At 39.6% G+C, this 12,469-nt stretch overlaps 1 protein-coding gene across 7 annotated transcripts in view; it reads left to right on the top strand.

Moving 5' to 3' along the window:
- Nucleotides 1-12,469, top strand: part of LOC122564092 (zinc finger protein GLIS3-like) — a 567,943-nt gene that overhangs the window by 12,005 nt on the left and 543,469 nt on the right. The window lies entirely within an intron of this gene.

Here is a 12,469-nt window from a genome sequence, read left to right as displayed (position 1 = left end):
TTTCTAGATGTAATGGTTACAAGGCCACTGAGTGATGAATGCACAACAAAAGTGTACAGAAAGACCACAAATACTGATCAGATCCTAAACTACAACAACAATCACCTGAACACCCACAAGAAGAGCTGTATTAGGACCCTGTTCAAGAGAGCAGCAACATACTGCAGCACCCCGGAGGGGAGGAAGGACACTGATACAAAGTCTCCGCTAAAAACGGATAACCTGCACAGCTTTGTCCGCAGATGCCTGACGGGCAAGCAACACCAGGACACTACCCAACACATTGGCTACTCTCCCATACATTTAAAATGTTTCGGAACTAACAACTAGACTGCGCTGTCCACTCGGGACCTTGACAGGACATAAATGGACAGCCACACTCAACAGTGGCTCATCAGAATAAAGAGCCCAATACGCACTATGTGCAGGGTGAATGTAATTTAGAAAATCCCATGCAGTGAGTGTAGGACAAACAGGCAGACAGCTAGCGACCTGTATCCATGCACACCAACTAGCAACCAAGCAACATGACCAACTCTCCCTAGTATCCATACACACGGACAACAAGAACCATGAGTTTGACTGGGACAACACAACGATACTAGGACCAGCCAAACAAGGAGGAGCAAGGGAATTCCTGGAAGCACGGTACTCACCCTCAGGCTCCACCAATAAACACCTGGACCCAATATACAATGGAAAAACTGGAATGGGCACTAACCAGAAACAGCTCAAACAGAACCACATCAATTCAAAGCGGAACATTCCATGAGCACTTCACAGGAGGCAACGCAGCATTGATGATGTCACCTAGAAAGGGAACAAAATGTCTGCCAACAAACCTACCAGCTCGGCAAACACACCAACAACAAATCCCACCAGCTCCCAAGCTACAGATCTTCACAAGGACTTTAAACTCTCACCAGTTCTGCCATGCAGCATTCTTCTTGTATTCGTTTGTGGGATATGGCATCATTAACAAGGGCAGTATTTATTGTTGTCCCTAGTTGCTCTTGGTTTTGAGCTGCATTCTTGAACTGCTGCAGTCCATTTGGTGTAGGTAGACCCACAATGCTGTTGCAAAGGAGTTTCAGGATCTTGACTCAATGGCAGTGATGGAACAGTGATATAGTTCCAAGTCAGGGTGATGAGTGGCTTGGAGGGGAACTTGCAAGTTGTGGTGTTCCAATGTATACTGTCCTTCTAGATAGTAGTAGTGGTAGATTTGGAAGATGCTGTCTAAGGAGCCTTGGTTTATTTTATCATTTCATTATTTCACAGGGGGCCTCAAGAATATTCTTGGTTTAAAGCATTGTCTCTTCTTATACATTACAACTCAGCCTTCTTTATTCTCGAAGACCCAGTGAGCAGGGTTAACCTTCACATATGTGCTTTTGGCATGCAGTTATACCTCCCAACCATTTTGACCCATAACTGCCTGCATAATAATAGATCTGACTGTAAATTCATCACAGTTGAGAACAAATTTCCTCCAGTTGAACTCAGGAACATCAAATCCTACAGTTTTAGCTTCTCACCGGGCTTCCATCCTCTTGTTTGAATAAACTTACTGCTCAGGAGCTCCACTTCCTGCATCGTATCTCATGTTAAAGCCTGCTTGTGTCACCATCCCCCCCCTTTCTAATTTTATTTATTTCCCCAAAATCAAGTTTTAACTTCTCATCCTCATCAAAAAGGTCTCCTTGTAATCCTATAATATTATCCGCACTTACATCCAGACCCCATTCTTCTGTTCCTCTAAATATAACCTTCTGTATATTGTTCTATTTCATATTCCATTTCATGACGAAACCTTTGTCAGTCATAGCAATTCTCTCTTCTTAAGTTCTTGCCTTTCATAACCAAGCTCTCCACATTGAAAGGTTTTTTTCCAAAACCATATTTTTGACCAATCCCTTTATTCCTCCGCAAAGGATCCAAATTTTACAGCAGAGCTATTACTGAGCAATAGGACCTTCCTTGAAGTGATAGTGGTGCTTCTGTAAAGTGCAACTTTGTGAAACAACTTTGAATGAATCAGATTTTCCCATTCAGGTCCTTGTAAAAGCTGCAGTAATACTGTTTAGAAAATAAAGATACTGAAATATTCTACCCTTATCACAATAATGGTATGTTATGGACAAACAATTTCAACTTTCATCATCTGATTTTAATATCTCAAACCTTTTAGTGGCTCTTAATCAATTTTGATGAAAGCAGAAATTAGTGGCTTAAGAAGGTCGTGGCTGTCACCTGACCAGCTTGAGCTCTTGAAATGAAAATGGAATAAATAATGACAGTCTGGATCAAAATTACCATTGTATGGCAAGGTGTCGAAACCCAGCCAGATATGAAGGAACCCTCACCTCCTAATGTTGGTTTAAACCTTTCTGAATTAAAATGAAAGTCACCTGCAGTTCATCCATCCTGGGGATAAAAAAAGTGACACCAGACGTTGGAAGCACAAGTGAACTGCATTCCAGGAAAGCGGATTTTGGGCAGAGAGAGAGAAGGAACATGGATTGGTAACAAGAATGAATGGGAAACTGTCTCATTCCCTGCTTTCTTCTCAAAAGTCAATGCTGGTGATAGATAAAGGACAGAAACATCCTTTATCTGTTTCACTACTGATGAGGATACGACTCCTTTAAATAACTGTTGTCTCAGATCCAACTACAGCAACTGAAGGACTCCAAGAACCTTTTAAACTGCATTTTGTCTCTCGGTATATTATACTAGACAACTTGGAATTACTATATCATCAGTTATTGGAACATGATGCATAGATATACACAGTGCATTTTGGCCTTGCCTCGACCTCCTAACAATATACCAAGTATGTTGGTCGTAGGTTTTTACACCACTTATTCTCTTTCTTGACTATGCCCTTTCCCTTCATAATTAAGGATATACTTTAACTCTTTCATTGATTTGTGTAATAGAATGGCTTCAATTCATCTCCCATTATCATATGGGAGTGAAAGGTAATTGCCAACATTGAGAGAATGTTTACTCTTGTTAACTTGTTTATTACTGTCTTATTTGCCTGTTGTACATTATATGTAAGTGGATTGGGCCACAGCTACTACAGGTAGTTCTCCTACAACACGGTAGCTGTGTTCCCTATGTGACGCTGTGTTATGAAAATCGCGCAATATAAGTAATGGGGCCTATGGGAAAAACATGGTTATGGGCAAGCTACCATTAATATCAGTAAAACTTAAAAAAAAAAAATTGCCTAACACAAATTACAGCACAGTCTAAGTATATCTTTAAATCATATATTTCAATGAAATAGTACAGTAAATTTAGCACTTCAATATGACAATCCCTGACTACAGCACTGTACCTTTCACCTAGCTCCTCACCAGAAAGCACGTGAACTGACTGACCTCATAATGCCGACATGGAATTCTAGTTCTCTCCACAATTCTCCCCCTGTTTGAAATACAGTTCCTTCTGAATGTAGACTACAATTCCCAGTTTCAAGCCAATTTTCAAGGCTTTCAGAGCGGATTACATTCCAAGTTTCTTTGAACGCACTGGATTTGCATTTTGTAAACAGAGGGTCCTGAGGCTGGGTTTTGCTGTTCAGCCTATGCTGGGGATGGAATCATGTAACAGTAAACGGGAGTTCACTTTATTGAAAAACATTCCACAATTCGCTAATCACGTTCAACCAAATCATGTTTAATAAACACACATTATTGGAAAACTATCTGCACTTCACTGATCAGCATACATAAGCACAAATATTTAACATGCATTGAAGGATGTTATCATTTAGCTCATGAACATCAATGGGACTTTTACTGTCCTTCAAAATGATATTTCCCTCCAATTAGGAGAATGCTAATGTGCAGTCTTATAATATTTCCATGATTGGTCTACGGTATATGGAGCATTCTGACACAACTTGAGCCATTGATCCAGATGTTTTACTTAGAATAAACAAAATACTGAGTTTAAAATTCAAAAGTTTGAAATGGTGTGCTACCAGACATCTTTCATTCTGGTTCAATTATTTCAACACTCATGTAAAAATGGAGAAGGGAAACTGGTGTCACAATGTAAATATATCATTGTCTCTCATTGTAGGAGGTTGGAGAAGTATTAATTTGTTTGACGGTGTTTGTTCTGCTACGATTAACTGCCCCTGAGTTTTAATTTCACTAAAGAGTATGTTTCTGTCAGTTCCTGAACTAATTGAATAAAAATATGGAGTAAAAAACCAGTCTGATGGCATCACATAAGCATTGTTGATTGTAGTCAAACCTGTCTGGTTCACAGATGTCCTTTAGGGAGGGAAGAAGAGTAGGAATCAAAATCTCCAGTCCTTACCTGATTTGACCTGCATTTGACTCCAGACCCACAGCAATGTGGCTAATCTTTTACAGCCATTTGGGAAATTAAAAATGGGAATTAAATGTGGGCATAGCCTGAGATGTCCACATTGCATAAAGTATTAAAAGAAACATTTTGTCTAATGTAGAAGCAAGATCTGTGAATAATAATAATAAAATATCTTGAATCTTTACCACTAATGAGGTAAGAACAGTGCTGTCACTCATCTGTCTATTAGTTAATAAACTTTACATCTACTATAAATACTCAAAGGACAAATCATGAACTGTTCACTTCTCTTCTGTTGATGTCACTGAGATATAGAGAAGTTAGTCCCATATTTTCAAATGCAATTTTAAGATCCCAGCTCATCAGACTTCCTAACATTACAGAAAGGGAAATAAAGCTATGCTACTCATCTAACAATTAGCCTCCAGCCCAAATGTAATATCATTGATTTTTCTCTCTCTCATTTTCAAACCAGAGCTCACCCAGGTCTGATCCAGCTAATGAATCTCTTCTTAAAGCAATCATGTGAACATCAAGTCAATAGTTCATCCCAGGGTCAAATGAGACACCAGGATTGTCAATAGAAAATCTTATTGTGAGCAAATGTGAGGTCTTGCACTTCAGAAAAAAGAATACAGGGACAGACTATTTTCCAAATGGTGAGAACATTTCTAAAGCCAAAGTACAAAGCGACCTGGGAGTGCTAGTCCAGAATTCTCTAAAGGTTGACTTACAGGTTGAGTCCATGGTTAGGAAAGCAAATGTAATGTTGTAATTTATCTCAAGAGGGTTGGAATATTAAAGCAGTGATGTGCTACTGAGACTTTATAAAGCTCTGGTTAGGCCCCATTTAGAATGCTGTGTCTAGTTTTGGGCCCCATGCCTCAGGAAGGAGCAACTGGAGCGTGTTTAGCGGAGATTCACACGGATGATCCCTGAAATGGTAGGCCGAACATACGGTGTATGTTCTTTAACTGTGTTCATATGTTTCACCATCAAGTAGCACCTTACCAGAAACCTACCGGTGGTCCAATGTTTTTGGGAGTCCTGTAGATACAATGACCTCTCAAAGAATGCCATCAATTAATTTGTGTCAGTTGTTTCCCTGGATTGTATTCATTAGAGTATAGAAGGTTGAGGGGAGATCTAATAGAAACTTACAAGATAATGAATGGCTTAGAAAGGGTGGAAGCTGGGAATTTGTTTCCATTAGGCAGGGATACTAGGACCTGTGGGCACAGCCTTAGAATTAGAGGGGTTCAGTTTAAAACAGAAATGAGGAGACATTTCTTCAGCCAGAGAGTGGTGGGCCTGTGGAATTCATTGCCGTGAAGAACATTGGAGGCCGGGATATTAAATGTCTTCAAGGCAGAGATTGATAAATTCTTAATCTCGCAAGGAATTAAGGGATATGGGGAGAGTGCGGGTAAGTGGAGTTGAAATGCCTATCAGCCATGATTGAATAGTGGAGTGGACTCGATGGGCCGAATGGTCTTACTTCCATTCTTATGTCTTATGGTCTTATTCTTAGATTGTTTCCAGAGAGAGAGATGGAGCAGGTAATTAGGGAGTAGAGTTTGGAGTGGGGATTGAAACCAAAGGCTTCAGTCTTTCAAATGTGCTAATTGGAAGAAATTTCTAATTGTCAAGTATTGAGATGTTGGATAAGCAGGCTAATAATTTGATAGCAGTTGAGGAATCAAGAGAATGGAGCAGGTAATAGTTGGTGAACGGAAAAAAAAAACACTTCAAGTGTCCCTGGCTATGACTATATAGATAAAAATGGAATCATCATAACCATCATGTTCCTTTTCTCTCATGTGCTTACTTAGTTATTTCTTAAATACATCAAAGCTGTTTGTTTCACTCACCCTCTCTGCTATTGAATTCCCCATTCTCACCTTTCTTTGGGTAAACATGTTTGTTCTCAGATTTCTATCGGATTTTGTTTAGTGACTACCTTATAATGATGATCTCTCATTATGCTCTTTCCTTCAAAAATAAACATTGTATCCTTCTATATCCCTCTATCCAAAACTTACGTAATTTAAAAGATCTCAGTTAAGTCACTTATCTTTTATTCAAGGTTCTTCCCCATTTTTTCTAGATTTTTTAAATCAACCTGTCACATGTGATGATACATGTCTGGAGAAGACAGAATTTGGATCCAGACCTCCCTGATGTTTATATCCAGATATTTCTGATAACAGAATCTTCTCTGTACCACCTCCAGTGCTTCTACATCCACCAAAGAATATCTTTAAGGCATTCTATAATAAAACTCTTCTTTAACTGTGTTCATATGTTTCACCATCAAGTAGCACTTTACCAGAAACCTACCGGTGGTCCAATGTTTTTGGGAGTCCTGTAGATACGATGACCTCTCAAAGAATGCCATCAATTAATTTGTGTCAGTTGTTTCCACTGGTCAGGTGTGCTGCAGTCGGCACTATCTTTTGCATTGTTTACAGGAGCAATAGATATAATGTTGAGACACCCTAATTTACTCACTGTCATCAGTAATTCATTAGGAAAGGAAAATGAATGGGTTCATCTTTTATCTAATACTTTTCACACCTTCATGACTTCATTTAAGAGTTTCACAATGAATGATATACTTTTGAAATTCAGTCATTGTATTTGTGAACAAATGCAGTGGTTAGTTTGCATAGAGCTAGGTCTTAGGAACAGAAGGAAGGTATGACTTGGTATAAAACAGAAAGTGCTGAAGAAACTCGGTTGGTCTGGCAGCAGCTGTGGAAAGAAAAGAAGTTAACAGGCACCTGTACCACATACTCGCCCACCAAGCTTTGTCTCATCTGCAAGTTGGGAGATATGACATTCAGTTTCCTCATCTGGTTGGTAGTTATTAATAAAATATTTAAAATACTGGTTAATTGCTTCACTACTCCATTCAGCGCTCAGGAAATGAAGTTGCTTAAAAGAGTGAAACACCTCCCATCCATTGATTTTGACGGCACTCTGCATTGATTTTGAAATGAGCACTTGCTGTTTTTTTGTTCCACCTCGATAATGATGTTATTGATTAAATAGCTATGTCCATTATGAATTGTCTGTTATGGTTGAGTTTCAGCTGTTTATGTTGTGAGGGTGAGTCGTAACCCTTTGTTTCCTCTTCGACCAAATGAGACCCACCTCTATTTGTTTAAGCTTCCAATCAACTGCTCCTACAAGTAACAATTTCTAATCAAAATGTTACACTTTACTCACTCATATCTCTACCAAATCATTTTTGCATAGTTTATATTCCAAGTTAGTACACATGACTATGTTATCCAATCATGTTTGATACAAGTTTAATTACATTACATGTATTTATGTTATCTAACCTCACGTACACATATCCTAGCAGCAGTACATACTTTGTGATTACTATTATCTACCTTCACAGTCTATGTTTCCTTTTCAGTCTCTTCTATTGCCTACACTGTACTTTTCCCTTTCAATTCATCCTATTCCTGCGTATCTTTCTCTCTTTCAGTGAGAGTCAGAACAGGTATTCCATTAATTCATAAATAAATTACCATTTTAAGAGGTTGGAAAATCAGATTACAACTTTGATGTGGTTTCTGGTATTTGATTGCAAGCTAATTGAATTAAAATATTGAAGGGTATTTTCACATGACAGACACATTTCTTTCCCTCAGCATCATTTGTAGTTTGTTTGATCAGGGCTTTTATCAGGTAGTATAAGTTTAATTGTTTTTCTGCAATGAATGAAAATATTTTCCAAAGTTATTGCATAAAATCTGAGGTCTTTACACAATGGATTCTGGATAAGTGGCTATGGAGGATGTATGAGAATGCATTGGGGGGCATGGGTGGTGGGTGTGGGAAATGGGTGAGTTGTGGGTGAAGTTGAGGAGGCTTTTAAACAAGGTTAAGAGCTGTCACTAAGAACTTAGGTGGGTGTTCTAACTAGTCCACCTCTGCCTTCACACTCCTCCTGCACCGATTCACCGTTTGTAAATTGAGGCCAAACTGCATGGAAGAAGAGAAAAGTCCAGAAGAAGAGTTGCACAGCAGTCAAGAGTGTCATTTGCGGGTCACATACTGTACTATCTGGCAAAACATATCCCCATGAGAGATACCCAGCCCATAATCACTGTAAACTGCTTAATTGGTAAAACCCTAGAGACTGTGTGAAGCATTACCTAATTAAATGTGATAGATTTACTCAACCTTGGCCTCTCTGCACTGTAAATATGAACCTCTGGCATATTCCCAAGATGTAATTATGGCATGATCCAGAGCTTTAGGACAGTTTATTCACAAAAATACCAAGTATTGTTGGTGACAAATCTCTTTAATCTTTTGTAATCTTTTCTTCTTGCACCTGTGCTAAACAAATCACATGGCGAGACTCCCAGTCCAAGAGACTGGGATCAATCAGCACTAATGTATGCACTATACTCTTGGGAAGATAAACATAAAATCAAACACAATTTAGAGGAAGATAGTTTACATTTTTATGTTTTACATTAGGGAAATTTAGGAATAATGTATGTTTTTCGGCAATATGTTACATTAGAGTATAGTCTTGAGTGATAAGGAAATACTACAGGTTATATATGGGCATGCAATGTCATTTTAAAAAAATATGTTCAGTAGAACCTGATTGCAGAGACTTTATTTAAGTGATAATATGTCGTCGTGCATAGACATTGTGTACATAATTTCATGTATGTTAGCTATTAGGAAGAAAAAGAAAATGGATATGATTCAGTTTCAACTTGAGATGACCCAGTTTACAGGTCATCAAGGTCAAGACTAACCAAAACAGTTTTTTTTAAAAGTCAAAGGCATATTAGAATAAGCTGGTATCGGTTACTAGTTTTTCATCAGCTGCTGATTTCAGTCTTTGAAGAATAGGGAGATGTGTCAATTTACGATAGGATAGTTCAGCCTGCAATTGTCCTTTATTTGTGTGATATGATTATATAGGTTCAATCTATTTTTCTAGAATTAATTTCATCCATAGTGGATGAAGTATTTGTCCAATACAGCAACAGTGTATTTGAGTTGTGGAAGTTTGTTTTACAATTAATATATTGCATATGGAATTATTATCCAATAAATATATTTGATGCATTGGTTATCTTGATAATTTTTTTTAGTTCTCTGGTAAATAATCAACAGTTCCACAGATACTACTTTATGCATCTAAACCATATGGATCCTCAGTAAATCAACCAGTAGATTATCAGATAACTAATTGAGGAGGGTTAAATTACAGATCCAGTTGCTGTTATACAAAACTAATGGACAGGTAAACGCAGGAAAAGTGTTCCTGATTACCAGGAATCTGGAACCAGGGAGATTAAAGATATGGTACAGGTGATGTAGAGCTGAATTGAGGAGAAATTTCTTCACCAGAGAGTGGTGAGCCTGTGGAGTTCTCTTCCATGGGAAGTGGTTGAAGCCAAAACGTTGAATGTTTTCAGGAAGGAGTTACATGGGACCAAAGGGGTCAAAGGGTATGAGGCAAAAGTGGGAACAAGGTACTGAGTTGGATGATCAGCCATGGTCATAATAGAATGGTGGAGCAGCATCAAAAGGCTGACAGGTCAATTCCAGCTGCTATTTCCTATGCTCCTAAACAAATCAGCATCAACAGTCTATTCAGCATAAAAGGCACCATAGCTAAACAATATCATATCCTTGTTTGACATCCATGCACACACACGTCAAAGTAGGAATCAATGAGTAGCAATCCAGACTGAAGTAATTCTATTTAAGTTTGAGGACAATAAAACAAACATAACTGCATGCAGTACTGCCTGAAATAACTCCACAGAGGCTGGTATCCCGTCACCAAGTCACCCTTTATTTATACATGGAGAGTCCTTGACACTGATCCAGATCCTTCAGAGCCAACTCTGCGTGAGCAGGATGTCTGACCCTCTTGTTTCTATTTGTCAGCCAGGGCTCCCTGACTGGACCAAATTGACAGCCCGGATCGGGGAACTCATAGTCTATGAGGTCCATCTGGCTGGCCTCGTTACAATCACTACACTGGCCAGTTCAAACTTATGAACTCAAAGAATTTCTGGTTCAAATGAGGCAGTATCACATTGTATGATATTCAGTAGGTGTTGTTATATATCTATGATTGAATTTATTGAACTTCAGTTGGATAACTGGCACCTTTCTCATCATTATTAATTTCTTGCTGCTATTAAAATAAATACAATCTAACACTTATTTAATAAGATGGGGGTGGCATACCTTTCTTAATTGCTCAATTTTTAAAAGGTGTAAAGCTGTTTAAACATTGCCAAATCCAGACAAGGGCTATCAGCAATATATTAGACTGATACAGAGAAATTCAGGGAAGGGTCTCAATTGGTACCAGTACTGAGTGGTTGCTTTACACTTCTTTTGCTGTCTGTAAAATTGCTTGTGGGGCAGAGATGGGTAGGAAGGTGCTGACAAAGATACCCAAGACATTTTATATCTAATAGAGTCATCCAGCATGGAAACAGGCCTTTCTGCCCAACCAGTCCATGCAGAACATAATCCCAAACTAAACTAGTCTCACCTTCCTGTTGCTGGCCCATATCCCTCCAAACCTTTCCTATTCATGATTCTGTGTTACGATCAAGCCCTCCACAATCACCTGATGAAGGAGCGTCGCTCCGAAAGCTAGTGTGCTTCCAATTAAACCTGTTGGACTGTAACCTGGTGTTGTGTGATTTTTAACTTTCCTATTCATGTACTTATCCCAAAGTCTTTTAAACATTGCAGTTGTAGCCACATCCATACTTTCCTCAGGAAGTTCATTCCACATGTGAGCCAGAAGAGGAGCACAAAATTGTGCCTTTGTGTTTTGATCATACCCCCTTAAGTAGGATTCCTTTCTCCATTAAACCAAAGGTCCTGCAGCAGTGATAGCTTCCTCGGTAACAATGCTGAGTCAAGGGACTGAAGCATCTTCAATCAACATTACATTTCGTGAATAACTGGATTTACTAGGACTTGAAACTCAATTTTTAACTTTACGCAGGGCGGGTGAACAGTTAAAATGATAAAAGTGGTCTTACTGCATTGTTCTCATTGGGAAATCTTTGATTGCCCTATTAACTGCAACATTAAACTGTATCAGAAAAGTGTGCATCAGTAAACAGCGGGTGCTTTATCAATACTTGCAAATCAGCATCTCAAAGATGTGCTTGAGATTGCAATGCTATTTCAAATGGGAAAAGACGATACCCTCTTTTATTAATTGCTCCCGGTGCACTGGTACAATACTGTAGTGCTTGGTACTTCACCAGGTGAAGATCCCTATGACTAGCCACAATAACTAATCTCTGAGTTTGGATGTGATGGTGCATATGATGACCTCATCCCAAAAAGATTATTTTTCCTCAAAGGAGGGCCCTTTGCTGTTGAAAAGAATTTGGAGGAAGGGGAACGGAAACAAGAAATGGTTGGCATTCAAACTTTGCTCAGTTGCAGGTTATACATGCCTTGTGTTTAATTTAATGCCACTCAATCTGTGCATGTTTTCAGTGCTTAACGAAGAGTTGCAAATAGTTTTCAGAGCCTCTGCTTAGTGAAGCCTCCAGCCTTGAAATGACTGAGGAGCTTAAACATTGGACTGCAGCACTACCCCTCTCTGAGGATGAAAGATCAGTCCTCAGCAGAGGCCTCACCTTCATTCCCCTACGGTCTCGGATTAATGAGTTCAGCACGCGGCGAGACATCGAACAATTCTTCCGCCGCCTTCGCCTCCGTGCCTACTTCTTCAACCAAGATTCCCGCCCACCCTCTGATGATCCCTTCTCCCGTCTCCAACACACCCCATCCACCTGGACACCCCGTACTGGCCTCTTACCTGCCCTCGATCTCTTCATAGCCAACTGCCGCCGCGACATTAACCGCCTCAACCTCTTCACCCTCCCTCACCCACTCCAACCTCTCACCCTCAGAATGTGCAGCCCTCCACTCCCTCCGTTCCAACCCCAACCTCACTGTCAAACCGGCAGACAAGCGAGGCGTGGTAGTAGTTTGGCGCACCGACCTTTACACCGCTGAGGCTAAACGCCAGCTCCCGGACACCTCCTCCTACTGCCCCCTTGACCATGACCCCACC

Source organism: Chiloscyllium plagiosum, chromosome 2 (genome assembly GCF_004010195.1).
Source record: "Chiloscyllium plagiosum isolate BGI_BamShark_2017 chromosome 2, ASM401019v2, whole genome shotgun sequence".
NCBI classification, from domain to species: Eukaryota; Metazoa; Chordata; class Chondrichthyes; order Orectolobiformes; family Hemiscylliidae; genus Chiloscyllium; species Chiloscyllium plagiosum.
The sequence above is the reverse complement of the archived record's forward strand: the minus strand, read 5'-3'. Positions and strand labels throughout refer to the sequence as shown.